The sequence below is a fragment of the Cryptomeria japonica genome, chromosome 3, assembly GCF_030272615.1.
Source record: "Cryptomeria japonica chromosome 3, Sugi_1.0, whole genome shotgun sequence".
In the NCBI taxonomy this organism is placed as follows: domain Eukaryota; kingdom Viridiplantae; phylum Streptophyta; class Pinopsida; order Cupressales; family Cupressaceae; genus Cryptomeria; species Cryptomeria japonica.
This window is the reverse complement of record NC_081407.1, coordinates 898,702,552-898,718,477: the sequence shown is the minus strand read 5'-3', so window position 1 is coordinate 898,718,477 and position 15,926 is coordinate 898,702,552.

Genomic DNA, 15,926 nt, shown 5'->3' with positions numbered 1-15,926 from the left:
TCCCAATGAACTAAAGCTGGAAGACATGGAATATCCTGCTGCACTGAATCACAAGAAGGCAAAACTGTTGCACTGTCTGCATTATTAGATGCAATAGGTGATGTGATAACAATAGAAGGAGATGAAATGCAAGGCTCAAGAATGTGTTCACATGTGAGAACACCCAAGTTCAAGTACCCAAATTTCTCCCTAAAATCTAAATCATCAACATAGGAAGAATCAACCTCATCAATAGGACCAAAATGTGAAAAGGAGTACAACTGAGATGCATGATCAACCATCCCAGACATAATGATAGCTCTACTCTCTAAGTCTCTAATGATAATTGAATCAGGTGTGAACTCCACAGTTTTTCTCGTTGCCCCATGTGTGATTTGATAGATGGAAAGAAGATTGTTTGTCAAATGGGGTACACACAACACATCATTAAAGGAGTTATCCCCAATGGCAATAGATCCTTTCCCAATCACATTCGTATGATTGCCCATGAAAATTTGTGGCATGGTGCAAGGCTCAAATGAAGAGAACATAGACTGTGAAGATGCCATATGATGAGAACCCCTCGAATCTAGAAGCCATCTCCCTGGATCATGACTTGTAGCAGCACAAAGAGTTTGATGAATACTAAGAGGGGGGGGTGAATTAGTATGCCAAAAACTTCTGCACTAAAACACTTACACAGTCTAAAGATAAACCGGTAAAGCAGTCTAACAGTCAAACCGGTTACCACACATGCAAACCAAAATGCGAATAAAGCATTCACCCACAAAAGCAATACAACCATAACACAAGATATTTGACGTGGAAACCCAACTAGGAAAAACCACGGTGAGATGGAACTCACAAGTCACTATCTGCAAAATAGAAACCAGACCGGTTAAGGTCTTACAATGTTCTTCACTAGAACAAATCCTGTTAGGAATCTCAATCTCTGTTAGGAGATAAGTCCGATTAAAGACTACCTTGTTAGAGGTTTTTAGATTCACATGTGTGAACCACCTTGTTAGAGGATTTTACAAAGGCTTTGAGGCCTACCCGGTTAAGGGTTACAAACTTGTCAAAGATGTGAGTAATCAACAAGTGTTTGATCTATCTAATAGCACAAATTGCTTGGTTAGATCCAGTATTGCTCACAGCTAATGCATTCCAGCATTACTTCAGTCTTCTCTCTCTCTCTCTCTCACAGTTACAACTTGATATTCTCAGATAAGATCATTCTAGACTTCCACCTTAAACCCTAGCTCAACATTAACCCTTTTTAGCAACAACTTAAAACCCTAGACATGATGTCCTTTTAAAGGAATCTGATTTCATGTCAGTCTAATAAGATTACATTACAATTTCCTAGGTTCAATGAATCTAGACATACTCAGTAACACGACACAAAAAGCACCGTCAATGTGTCGGCACCGTCAAACAATTGGTGGATTGGTAACTCATCACAAAATGTCGGTTGGTAACTCATCACAGAGTATTACCGGTTCATACAAAATACCGGTTGCCGGTTTGACAAAAACGAAGACTGGTAAGAATGTGTTGTGCCGCTTTGCTCCCTTGTACCGCTTGTGATCTATGAATCGCTTGGGGTCGACATGCCACTTCAGACCGGGAAACACATTCTGCAAAATCACCACTAGTCTAAAGACTAGTATACAACATACCGGTTGGAACAAATATCGATTGAGCACAAGCTCATACATATAAAGGGGATCTCAATACAAGTGTGTGTCCATCAATTACAATCACAACATAAACATCAAAAATGCCAACATAGCTCGTCCCTTTCCTTTATTTGTCCCAAAAGTGTGATCCTTCCCTTTATCCTTTTCTTTGGAAGAACAAGTCGAAGTAGAAATTCTAGAAGGAAAACTGATTTTATTATTCTCAAGAAGATGTTTCAATTCATCAATATCCTTTTTGTAGCAACATTGTTCATCACGTCCTGACTTCTTGCAATATGCACAAAAAAGATTGTCCTTATATGATTTCCTCTTAGGTGAGGATGTAGAATCACCTTGTTGTGGAGAGGAGGATTGTGCTCCATCTTGTTGTGGCTTAGGCTTAGGTTGCTTTTGGTTCTTGCATTTTTCTTGATTACTTTGATTCCCTTTATTAGCCACCAAAGCTTGTGACTTTGAAGATTTGAGAATCTCCATCTTGGTCAACTTAGAGTGCTCAAGTATCAACATCTTCGCGAATGCATCAAAGGATGGTGGAGTGTAGGAGGCACCTTGAGCCAATCGACGAGTGTGAAAGGTAGAAATGAAGGCCGAATACTCTGATGGAAGCTTGTCCAACAAGTTGTAAACCAATTGAGCATCCTTTTTGTCAATGCCACAGTCCTTAAGCTTTTCTCTTAGTTCATTTTCTTTTGTGATATAATCTTGGATTGTATCAAAATCCTTGGGATCCAATGTTGTGATTTCACTATCAATCTTGTAGCCCTTAATCTCATGAACTTGACCATATAATTAACTTCTCATAAATATATCAAACCTCTTTGATTATTGTACACTTCTCAATGTGAAAAATGAGCTCATCTGATACGTACTTTCTCAATGTTCCAAGTGCCATACAATTTTTAGTGATCCATTCAACTTGAACATTAGGATCAGGTGGTGTTGTTATTGTTCTATTTACATAATGAATGAGTCATTTTTCCATTAGTTTACTCCATGCCTTAATCTTCCATGATGCATAATTACGCGGAGTTAAAAGTGGAAATTTAGGAGAACCCATGGCACCAAAATGAAAAAGCATAAGATAGAGAGAGGTACAATCACACAAGAAACCCCCCGCCCCCCCCAAATTACTCAATCAAAAAAAAAAATGATGATTTGGCACTTTATACTTAGTGCATATACAATGGCCACTTGCAAAATAAAGCAAGGTGGACTTCTGATTTCAACTTTACAACTTCCTCAAATGAGATATAAGATACTCCAACAAATACTGCTAGTGATCTAATTTGAGATCCAAGCAAAATAAAAGTACCAAATAGGTAAAAAATGAGCAAATACTGAAAGTTGAATTTCTACTCAAAATCACTGCAAAATAATGGCATATTATGAAATTAGACAAAAAATTATGCACTTTTTTAAAAAAGTGGCACATGAAAAGGAGGTCGTATGAACCCAAACGAAGCCTCTAAAGTGTCAAAATTGAGGATTGCACAGGTATAGTCATCAAAAACTGCAAATTGTGAAAAATTTGACCATCAAAATCAGAAAATTCCTCTACCATTATGAAGAGCACGAAAAAATTAGCCTAAATAAAAAAAAATTGCACCTAAAAAGGAGCAAAAATGAGCAAGATACGACCTCTTGAAGTTGAACTGCAAAATCAAAAAGCTCAATAAGAGGGGGCTCCAATTTTTCTTTTAAAATGCTGACGTTAGCATTTGAAGAGCTTAAATTTGACGCCTGTCTGGTCATTAAAAAAACTTTGCCACTTCTGCTAACATGGCACCCGTACTGTACGGACATGCTGACTTGTCATGCAATTATTGGTTTTGTATAGGTTGTTGTGGCCCTGACATGTCCTATTCGAACAATGAGTTGGTGGCTTAGGTGGCAGTACAACAGGGCTGACTGAGTGACCTGTGTGGCAATATGACATGCTTATGTGGCGGCCATGTGGCAGATAACGCAACTAATGGCATGTCGTTGATGTGGACCACTAAGGTGACAATCCGTACGATGACCATGTGGCTCATTTGGCATCTGTATGCCTATGTGTCTTGGTAACTATGCATGATGATTGGGCACTTTGTACCACTTATGTGTTGAATTAGAGATCCTGCGTGATAGATTTGTTGATTTGGCGGTAACCAAATGCCACGTGGCGAGGTTCTTGTGTTTTGGCAAATAGACAGCGGCCACATGGCAGTCAAAGGGGTTGTCGGATGATAGGTGCCTGTCGGAAGGAAGGACGGTCGATGGAGCGTGCGGTGCTACATAGAGGTCGGGATGATGCCAGCGACAGATGGAGGCATGGTTAGGGAGCGGCAACCGGGTAGTGGAGGACGACGACGCAAGTCATAGTTGGGGAGTGATGACACGACGCAAACGAAGGGTAGCGTAGTGGTTGACGGAGTAGGTGAGGGCCGCAAGTGGGGCTGGTCTGGTGGTGTCACCGAGAAAGATGCGGAGAAGCAAGCAGCGGAGTGAATGAGGAGTCGAAGACTGAGTACACACGCGGCAATAGGCGGTACGACCCTACGAATTGTGCAGGGTATGAACCTTACACACAAATCTGCAATTGGTACGATGTGGGTCGAGGTGGGGTAAATTAACCTCCCCCCGAAACCCCCAAAAAATTCTAAAATAAAATGAAATTTTTACAATGCCTAAATTAAAAAAAAAATTGCGATTAATATAATCAAATTAAAATATTCACACACACACACACACACACACACACACACATATATATATATTAATAAAATCGTACCGTACGACCCAAAATGGGCAAAAACTTACCTCCAATCCTGAAAATGCACCTTCTCCAAATATAGCCAAATTTATAGTCAAAATTCATGGAAATGGCCACCCGGACTCAATGACGAGGTCCAAATCACCATTGGATGCACCCAAAATGAGAAGCTCCCCAAATCCAAAAATAGAAACCTCCAAAAGCTCTCCAAAATGACTAATCAATGAAGCCCTGTAGGCTCTGATACCATGTCATAATTTGTTGAAAATAGCCAAGATCTAGGGCACAATGAATATCACAAGAGAGAGACAAAATAGATTGACAAGAATAAACTATATTCTAATCAAGATGCAAATACTGATCAACTGGATCATCAAAAGTTACATACAATGTAGACGAGCCTGCTTATAAACGCAAGGCTAAGAGACAAGAGAGCACACAATGATGACATGTGGCTCAATGAAATGCAAGGGTAGGTAGGGGTAGGTAGGAGAAATAGTAAAATATTCCACATGAGGTGGATCACCCACCGAAGGTGCAATTATCACTCCACAATAAGTGGATATGATAAAGTAATAACAAGATCACAGCATAAAAGGTGGAACTTCTCCTACATACACACACCCAATGTATGCACATCTCCCTAAGTGTCTCATATGCAAAGTACAATGCGGTGCATGTACCTAAGTAAACTTAAGTAAAATGTAATTATATCCAAGATGAATAAATAATTACATCAACATTTTTATTTACCGGTTTCCATTAATTAGTAGTAAATATAGTCATGATATGAACAATTTATCAAATACCATAAATTTTATAATGCAAAAATAACATAATATTAAACTTAAACATGAACATAAAAGTAAATAAAAATATTACATATACGAACAAGCTACAACATGCTAGAATTAAAAGATTGATTCAACATCATGATATATATAATCAAAGATGTCAAAGTCTAAAAGTTTCCAACTCTTGCAAATACACCATGATAAAGATATAGAAATAAACATATTGTTAAAGATAAAGATCCATGAACAACACTTTCAAACCACTGCATAAAGTAGTAGCCCAAGTTGTCTGATTGCCAGCACATGATAAACATCAACTATGTCAATTTTTGCAAATATTTTAGTGGCCACCATGTGAAGGTTCCTTCTTTCTCTTTGAGACGAACGGCTTCCTCTATTTTATCTTTATAAGCAAGGGGTATGTTACTTGTGACCTTAAAAATATTTACATTTGTATCTCTCATTCCTTTCAAGTTGACTCTATGTACAATAGATAGTGAGTTAATCACCCCAATGCCCATAGTAGCATCATCAAATGGATCCAACACCATAACTTTATTCCCTTGGAGTTTATCAACACATTTCTGCAAAAACAAAAAAAACTACACATCATATTGAGATATAAAACATTTGATAACACACAGATAAACATTTAATAAATATCTATAAGAAACTAAAAAATGACAAATCAATTTTTGTATGTGCTTTTTTATTCTGTTGATTAACAAAGAAACAATTTTTCTCTTAAAAAAAACAACTAACTCATTGCAAGGTACAAACAAATGGAGGGCAAGACTACAATAGTGCTAGAATTTATGAGTGCTCTAGAAAGAGACATGGATTGCCAATCAGAGTCCCCCTAAACGAGGACCATGGCATCCCCAAACACGATGCACTAATGAATTGTCAAAATCTATGTATGCACTATATTACAACTCATCTCTAAGCTTCCATATGTAAGTTATATGTTCTCCCTAATTTCCATAATCTTATATGTATACTAGCTAATTACACTTCACTACTATTCTAACTTACTTGAATAGTACTTACTTGCATTTGGTTTCATAGCACTCATAGAATGTTAGAAATTGCAATCTTGATTGTGTTTCAGTCACATGATAAAAGTTTGAGATTATTTACCTGGTGTTGGTTGCCTATGGGTGAGAATGAAGATACAAATTACAACCCAGTAGACCTAGTAGACAGGGATCACAATCCAAAAGGAGTCGAGCTACAAAGGCAATCAGAAAAATACAACCCCCAACAAAGTTTCACTCATTAGGAATCAAAAAATACAGTCCTCCAAAGTTCACGGTAATGAAGTTGTTTGTAGTAATAAGTTCTAATTAGAACTGTCACAACATGAATAACAATAAATGCTAATGCTAGAACAATCACATCCAAGAAGGTTAAGATCATGATCACAAAGCTTAGAATCTTGAAGAGTTAAGATCATGGATCTATCAAGATCAAAGTCACCAAGAGAACAAATGTGCCTTGGACCCAAGACAACAACAAGAGGTCACTATCTAAATAATCACAATAGTGGCAGCATATTAGCAAAGAGTTTGAAAAGCGGGATGAAGATAGTTCCAAATAAATCTCAGACCTTAAACACATTACCAAAGCTAAAAGAATAAGAGATATTTGAAGTCATAAGAAGAAGAGGGTCCCAAGCATGAATGAAAGAGACCTCATAGCAAAAAGAAGAGAAAAATAGTATTCATGATAAGGAAACCATGAAAGGACAATAGCATACGTTGATGATTTTCAATCACAAGGAGAACAACAGGCTTCGTGAGCTTCATAATAATGAGACCAAAGGACAATAAGTCATGAAAGAGCAATCATATTTTAATAGTCAAAGAGGTAAAGACAGACATGTTGACATGGTGTTAGTGTTGAGCAGCCTCAAGACAACCCATGAGCAATCATTAGGCATTTTACAATAGTTTACAATGATAATCACAACCTATATAGGCAATAACACATTAGAATTGGTTTGTATTTTGAAGCAATATTGAGCAAATGCTATCAAAGACAATCACTATCATGAAGCATCCTTAGAGCAGCCAAAATAAAGTCTTCTAATAGACAGATAGTGAAAGATCACAGGCTCTCAACACAGTGAACACCATCTAAAGAGAGAGTCATGATAAGACTACTAAAAATAGTCTCTAGAGAATCAGATTTTGAAGACCAAGAACAATGGAATCTCTAGGATGTGCCCTAGAACAACAAATTAGGCTAAGACAAAAGACCCTACAAATCAAAGTATAGCCCTAACTGAGCATGTTAGTAGTATGAAAGCTACCAAATTAGCAGGGACAAGAACTTGTAGTAGTCGAATCATGATAATACAATCATGAACATTGAGTTGATTGTATGCGGGAAATGTAGATATAAGAAAGAGACAAATGAATATATGGTAAAGAAGACTTATCCTACACCTCCCAAAGTACAAGTGAACTTTGAGTTCCAATTTAAGGCTCTTCCATCATTCACCTAAGAATATCAACCAAATAATGCAAGTCATTCTACAATAAGTTTAAAGATCAACTTTGAAAAATAGAAAGGTAGGATTTTACTCATATACAGTTAAAGGACTTCAAAAGAGGAGTCATGATCATCCAACTTACAAAATCTGGTGTCAAGAGCCTCATGCATTGGAACGTGGAATATTTGTAACCATAGAAAGGCAATCATTCATCACATATCACCTAATATATATGCCTTCCAAAGCCAATCATTACCATCTAAACATTTTCATTAAATGTATTGAATACTAAAGATACTAGTTTTCCATAATCCATAGTTGTCCGTGCATAAGATTGTGTGTTTTTTGTATCAATGTTTTGGATCGCAATGTTAAATGCAATCATGTGAATGCCAAGAGAATGTCATTATTGTGCTTACGACAACAATGTTGTATCAAATGAAAGATAGTCTTTTGATTATGTTTCCAAATAGGGAATTATTTGCTATCATAGGTCTATCAAAACTCAAAGGTCTGACACAGTCCATGAAATTGGAACACAATAAACACGAATCAAGGACATGACTCATATATTGTTGTGAACAAGGAAAACAATAGAGTGTGCAATGATTCAAGGGTTCTTTTTCATAACAGTGCCTAAGGAAAACAATATGACAATGAGTAAAAGGCAAAGGCAATCACAATAACAACTACATCAACCAAAGAGAGTAGTGTGCAGGGTTACACATTTAAAAGCCACATCCATGGATAGGGTAGATTGCAAAGAGCAAAGACTATGGATATAAATATACTCATTGAAGTGAAAATTGTCATCAAGGCTTTTACTCAAGAACAATGTTGTAGTTATGAGAACAGAAAGAGATAATATTCATCAGTAAGTTAGTAGATACTGATCAGAAAGATCATAGTAAGACTGCCTCATTGATTTTTTCTTAGTCTACCTATTATGTAAGGTCTAATGAAGACCCTTTCATGCTCCTTCATGAAGATAAAAATGAGGCCACTATTGCAGTAAGAGTTCCAAGAGCAGATGTAAATATACCATATACCATGATAGTGTCAATAATAATCCGAAGATGGATAGCACAATGAGAGCATATTCAAAAGTAGAGTGACAAGAAGCAATCTTGAATGGTCAAGAGTAAGACAGACACCACAAGCCAGAAGAAGAGTGTCCTAAAGTTCTCAAGGTCATAAATACAGTCCCATTCGAAGGAAATAATTAAATCCAAGGGTAAAGTCATTAGGATAGTCTCTAAACTGTTAAAAGGAGACACAATCATAATGTCAAATCTAACCATTGTGTTTAGACAATATAATTTGCAATCATGACAAGTAACAAAAGAGATAATGCACTCCAAAATCTAAGGACAATCATAGAACCATATAAAGAGACTGATTAGAATACAGTTGTATGTCTAGAGGGCTTCACAAAAAATGAGGAACTGATCATCCATGGATCCATGCATGTGTAAAAGCAGCCCCAAAGATGCAAAGAGAAGTCTTAAATGATTTGGATGTGAAAGAATATCTTATCTTCCAAGGTTAAGCATGCATCACTTTGTTAAGGCAAGTCCCCTTTTGTTTACTTTAAAATCTTTCATCGAGAGGCAATATTTTCCTCCTATACACGTGTAGAGATATTTTCATCTCTATAATCATGAGATGAGCATGGAAAAGTTTTCAAACAGCAGTATGCCCAACAAATATAGTTATAAATCATAGCAAACAATCCAAATGACTGTCTCAGAATTTGAAACAAAGAACTCAGACCTCATGAGAAGCCCAAACAATGAAATGATGAGGTACGAAGGCTCAAAGTATCAGTCCTAAGGAGAGTATGTTTTCTTCACATGGAAGTCATGATTAACTTGAATAAAGAAGATTCATTCACTAATAACAATAGATTCAAGATCAAACACCTGTAGCAACATACAAGGCACCAAAAAGCAAACCCAGAGGAAGAAGAACATCAACAGGGGAGGTAACAAAGATATTAATCAAATTTTGTTTGATTCTGATGAGGAGGCAGAGGAGGTTTAAAATGATAATGGGCAAGATAAGGAGGGGGATGATATCCCGATTGTGGGCAATAATGAAGATTTGAATACTCAAGGTCAGCAAAAAGAGGATTAAGAGGACAAAAGGGGCAAATCTAGTGATTGTGTTGGACAAAATGAGAGTATTAAGGGTTTATGTGATACAGTCAGCATAATGGTGAAAGACATAGGCAGCCTGAAGAAGGATATGAATGTTGTGAAAAGAGCCATGATAGGTGACAAACCTCTGTCTGAAAATGTCAAAGAATTGGTGGTGGCAATTAATAATGTTGAAGCCATTGAAAACATGGTGAGTAAAATTATTGAAACTGAAAAAAAGGTTAAGGAGATGGAAGGAAATAAAGAGGTGAAAGGGATGGAAATTGCTATGAACAATCTGGATAGCAGAGTTGACAGGATGGAACTCACAGTAAAGAAGATAGTTGAACAGAACTTCTAGATTCTCAAAGCCTCGGTGGACAACATGAACATTTTGATTAATAGATTTGATAACATCAAAGATAAAGAGGGCGACAAGGATCAACTGGACAAAAAAGGTCACAAGAAGAGGACTAGAGCCAACACCAAGAATAAGGGCGACATCAAGGGTCGAGAGCTAGATGAGTTAAAGACCTCTGCGAACAACATGAAGCAGATGGTGGTCCACGCTGAAGATATCATGAAAAATATCTAGCTGTCTCAGTCTCGGCCTCTGTCTTAGTCTTTGTGCTGTCTTTTTTCTTTCCTTTTGCTATCTTTTTGTGGTTCTTAATGTTAAGTGCGTTGAGATCCCTTTTTGTTTGGGTGGGATCAGTTTTTGTTGTTGGAGTGATCAAGCACAATTTTTTCAAGTTCTATTGCTCTTCTGATTTGTAAAAGGTTCGGGTTCTTTCAAAAACCCGTTTTTACTTAATCAAAACATACAAAGGACAAGTCATAGAAGACTGTCATGGGAGCAAGGAGAAAGGATCTTTGTGATAATCTTATATTTCATATCCTTTTGAGTTTCATGTGCAACAGAGACATCAAAAGAGATGTATAGAGAAGAATCAAAACAATGAACATAATGACAAAGATCTTGTATGACAAAGATGCAAATATGGTGCAGTTTGACCAAGCACAATAAGAGCAACATATAATATAGTAAGGTTTTCTTGAGCTCCAAGGAGTGAATAAAGACATTTAGAACAATGATTTAGATCTCAGAGCATTGAAAAGATCAAACACAGTGAATGGATGCAATGATCACTTGACAATGTATACAAGCCGTAGCAAAAGGTTGCACAGTTTGCAAAGAGAGACCATAGAGCTACATCAAAAGAAAGAAAGTATATCATGATAACACACAAATCAAATATAGTTACAAGTGACAGAAATCCAGTCAATAAAGAGGATTTTGTTACCTTTTTCAATAATAAAAATTAAAGGATAAAATCATTACAGTGAAACAAGAGGACAAGCTTTGTTAAGGTATATGTATATATTTTTTACAGTGATCATAAAACCTATAGAAGCACAAAGGAACAGTCACAAGCCTACTGTCAAGAATATAGTCATCATAAGGGATCCATAAAGGACTAATAAAAGAGAGATAGAAAAGACACTCGAATATCATGACATCATCTTTCCAAAGGATCGGTTTCAACCAAAATTTTACAATCCCAATCACCAAATGACAAAGCTTTAGACCAAGGATTCAAAGCACAAAACCCAGTAACATAGCATCTACAGGGCATCACCATCAATGAGAGGTTCACAATGTAATGAACAAGACACAGTCAAGGCAAATCCCAAAGTTTCAAGACATAATCCTTAAAGGGATAATAACAATAGCACTAGGTCTCCTAGATGAAATCATGCTCAAATCCATAAAGGAAAGATATTGCAGTCATTGAGGAATATTTACATGATTCAAGATCATTGCATACAGTTGAAGATTTAATAAGCTCTCAAGCCATGAAGCTGATGTCAAAAGAGTAATCCCAAAGTACAAGGATAGTCACAATGATTGGGTAAAGTCATTCATGAGTCTACAAAGGCCTAAGGATAGTATTGATAGTGAAGATAGGTAAAGGCCAATCTTAAGGCATAATCATAGGAGTTATAAGGTATGAGAAAATACGTAATCACGGTCATGAAAGGAAAGCAGTCAATTCAAGATATCATTAAGACAGTCATGATAACATTATGGAAAAGCTCTAGAGCAGCCAAAAGGAGCAACCCTTAGAATGGAAAAATAGAGACACAAAAAAGGTATAAAAATTAGTTGTATACAGTCATCTAAGGCACAAAAAATAGTGACATCATATAAAAGGAAGCAAGCCAGACCATTAATGCAGCCATACATTATAATCAGAGCCATTCATAAGCCTTAGGATTGTGCCATAAGTTTGAAGGCTTCAAGACAACAATCAAAGAGTCTAATAGCAACCCTTATAGGGAAACATGAGACATATAAGTAGCTTTAGCAGTCCCAAACAAAAGGGTTACAATCATGAATCTGTAGTGAGGTAATGTTTTGGATGCAACCATTGCAAAGATTGATACAATTTTGGAGCTTGTGAATAGAGTTCAAGACAACCTTCATAAGGATCAAATAACAATGATTTGAAACAAAGATAATACATACCACAGTCTCAAACAATACACTCAATAAAAGAGGTCACCTTGTAACAATGACAATAACAACAAATGCCAATGACAAGAAGAGACTGTCATAGTGCAGGACAATGATGACTATCACAGTCTAATTAAGCAATCACAGGTCTTACGTAGAGATAGGACATTACAAGAAGATAAAATGACAGAGTCAAAACTGATGGAATCAATGAACAGTGAGAGTTGGGGGGGGGGGTGAATCAGTGTTCTGCAATTAACAACTATCTTAACCTGATTCTTAAACCACCAGATGCAAATGAATAAAAGTAAAGTGCAAAAACTAAATGCAAACAAGCACAAAACTATAACACCAAATTTTTTACGTGGAAACCCGAAAAGGGAAAAACCATGGTAGGATTGAGACCCACAATATTATAATATTGTGATTAGGAGTATAATATTATTACAAGAGGGGAATGCACATGCATTTAGGCACACTGCCTGGAGCTACTACTCAATTACAAAAGAGGGATACAACCCTGGAGGACTCACTGTCCTACATATGATTATAAATGACAACAAGAATGTCTAAATAGATGAGTAGCATCTACAAATGCCAAAATGCAGTTCTGATTAAGCGCAAAGTGACTGTCTTCCACTGTTCTGTCAAACTGCTATGTTTTGTTTCTTTGTCAAATACCAGAGCACCAATCCAAAGATAGCACACATGAAACTATGCTCAACTTCTCTCTCTCTCTCTCTCTCTCTCTCTCTCTCTCTCTCTCTCTCTCTCTCTCTCTCTCTCTCTCTCTCTCTCACACACACACACACCTATCACCAAAATGCTCAAACAAATCAATCTTATATATTCACATCATCAGATTAAATCAATTCTATGTCGGCCTGAAAACCGCAACATGCAACATGAAACGTGTAACAATAAGTCCACTCAATTTACTTTCAAATCCATATGTGAACCTAAACAAATTGAAAATATGCTTCACACATGTCTGCTCAACCACCTTGAACTCAAAACCAATCACCAAAATCATCCCAAAGATTCTGCATAACACGCTACACCAAAATAACCCTGTTCTTCCTGAAATACTGGATACCAGATCTTCTATCTTGCACAACAATCAATTCCAAAGCCTAGGATTGTGAATTAAGTTGCCTTGAACACCTAATCAACTGACTCTTCCACCGCAACTAAAACTATACAACCAAAATTGATTTATGCTCAATGTACTCATACTCTGTCGCATATTGTATTCCACCTTCCAAACTTAAGCAAAATGGATATCAAACTTCCGGTAGATCAATTATGCATATACTGGATGTGATTTCTGATCTAATTTGTCATAAATGACAACCCTGAAATATTCCTCATGCACTTAACTCAACTGGTACAGTGTCTCTTGCCAACAACCTCCCCCTTTGGCATTTATGGAAACACTTGATGAAAAATGACACTATAAGATCATAAAATGCAAAACTTCAAAACTGCAAAAACTCAACAAATCCACAAGCTTCCATTGATAATATACATCATTTTTCATTCCTCTCTCCCACTTTGACATCAATGGCAAAGGTAGGTATCCACCAAAAAGTATGTACAGGGGTATACTCAATAACTTACAAAAATTTGAAATGTTTGCAAGAGTGGTCTTTAGGGATTGTAGGTGATCATCCCATCATTTCTTAATATTCTCCAAAATGTTGATGAGAGCACTAAATAGATAGGCATGCATCTCAGCTCCTCTCAGATCTAACGAAACACTCTTATTCAGAGCATTCATATCATCCTCTTGACTGCTAAGCAAGGTGTCTAACCGAGGAGTGATAAAGTTCCTTAGTTCTCCCACTCTACCAAATACTCTGTCTTTTTATTAATTAAGGCTCTTGATTTTGTCAAGTAGAACTATCACTCGAGCTTTGAGATTACTAGAAAAAACTAATTAGGGGGAAAAGGATTGAGAAATACCAGCTAATTGTCCTTTGCATTCTTTGATCTTCTTATCAATTTCAATTGTGAACTAAGGCAAAAGAAGACATGACTTATAAATCTTACCGCCTTCGTCCAATGCCTCCTAAATGGTCATCAAAACGATATTCAAACTAAATCTATTGCCTTCAACCATTTTCAAAACCATCCTTAATCCCATGGCATTGAATTGGCTAAGAACCTTTCCTTCAACAACTTTCTCTAAAGATACAAAATGAGAATCCATTGATTTTAGCATGCTCCTTAGATTACTGGAGGGTGAGTCTATTGCATATTTCTTAAAAGATGGCAAAAATTTCTCCAACACACTTGTAGCCATGGATATGAGATCTTTATCCTCAGAGTGATATTTCAGTAAATCTTCACCAGCTTTGGCCTGTGCAAATGTTGCAAGCTTGAGTGCTTGGATAGGAGATAGTGAGTTAAGATCTATAGGCCCTTTGGTGAGATACGTGTCACTGATAATCTGCTTTCCCTTGTCCACAGTGTCTCTTGTTGTTGGAACCTATTCAATCTTATCTCCATCATTCTCCTTCTCTGCCTCTTCTGCCTCTTCTCCTTTCTTATCGCCAACCTCCTCGACATCATTCTCTATTTCAACATTTGTTACCAGAGGATTGTGATTAGCTTCACCAGAGTCTGTAACCTTCTGACTATCAATAGTATCATCTGCAACTGCAACTTGTTCATTTGTTTGTTCATCCAGAATGGAGGTATCACCTTGTGTATGCACTTCTAGATGGGTGTCAACTCTCACAAGATTTATGTCATATTTGTTTTCTTCCAATACTTGTTTCAAAATTACTTTTTTTTCCTTGCCCACTTCATCAACCTTTCCAAACATGATCTTATCGACTCTGGTTTTTCTTGTAAATTTGTTCTTTACAATCTTAAGAAGTCTGTCTACTTCACATTTAGAAATTACAAAGTACAAATAAACCAATACATACTCTTTCATTCTCTCATATTCTAGACTAGTCGCGTGCCTTCTGGCATCTAAAATTTCATATAGACCCTTCAAAATCATTGATGATAATTCTATCAAGCTTTACTATATATATTCATATACTCTACAATGACTTCTTCTAGTGTTCTCTTGTCATTTTCATCATAATTCTCATACTATTTTGACGCATGCTTCAAATTCCCTTCCTTTACTACAATATCAAGTATCTGACTTAATGTGATGGGGGGCACAATAGTGTAGTTACCTTCAATCTTTTTAGACTCTAAAGATTCATCAAGCTTAGAGTTGGGCTTCTTGCTAGGATGAGGTCTTCCGTATTGCTCAGCTCCAACTTTTTGCTTCTTGCTTGGTTGACCTTCACCGGATGGTGGCTTCTTAACTAACCTGGAAGAAATAGCAATCTTCTTAACTTCCCTCATTGCTTCATGATATTTTGTCTCTTCTTTTATAGTGGTTGCCACATAGACTCTCTCTAGCTTCCCTTTATTCCTCTTCTCTACTCCACCAGATGATTTGGATTGAGGCTTTGGTGGAGGGATAGTCTTTTGTGCACCAGAAGAAGGTGTTGACTTGGTTTGCCTTGGCTTAGGAG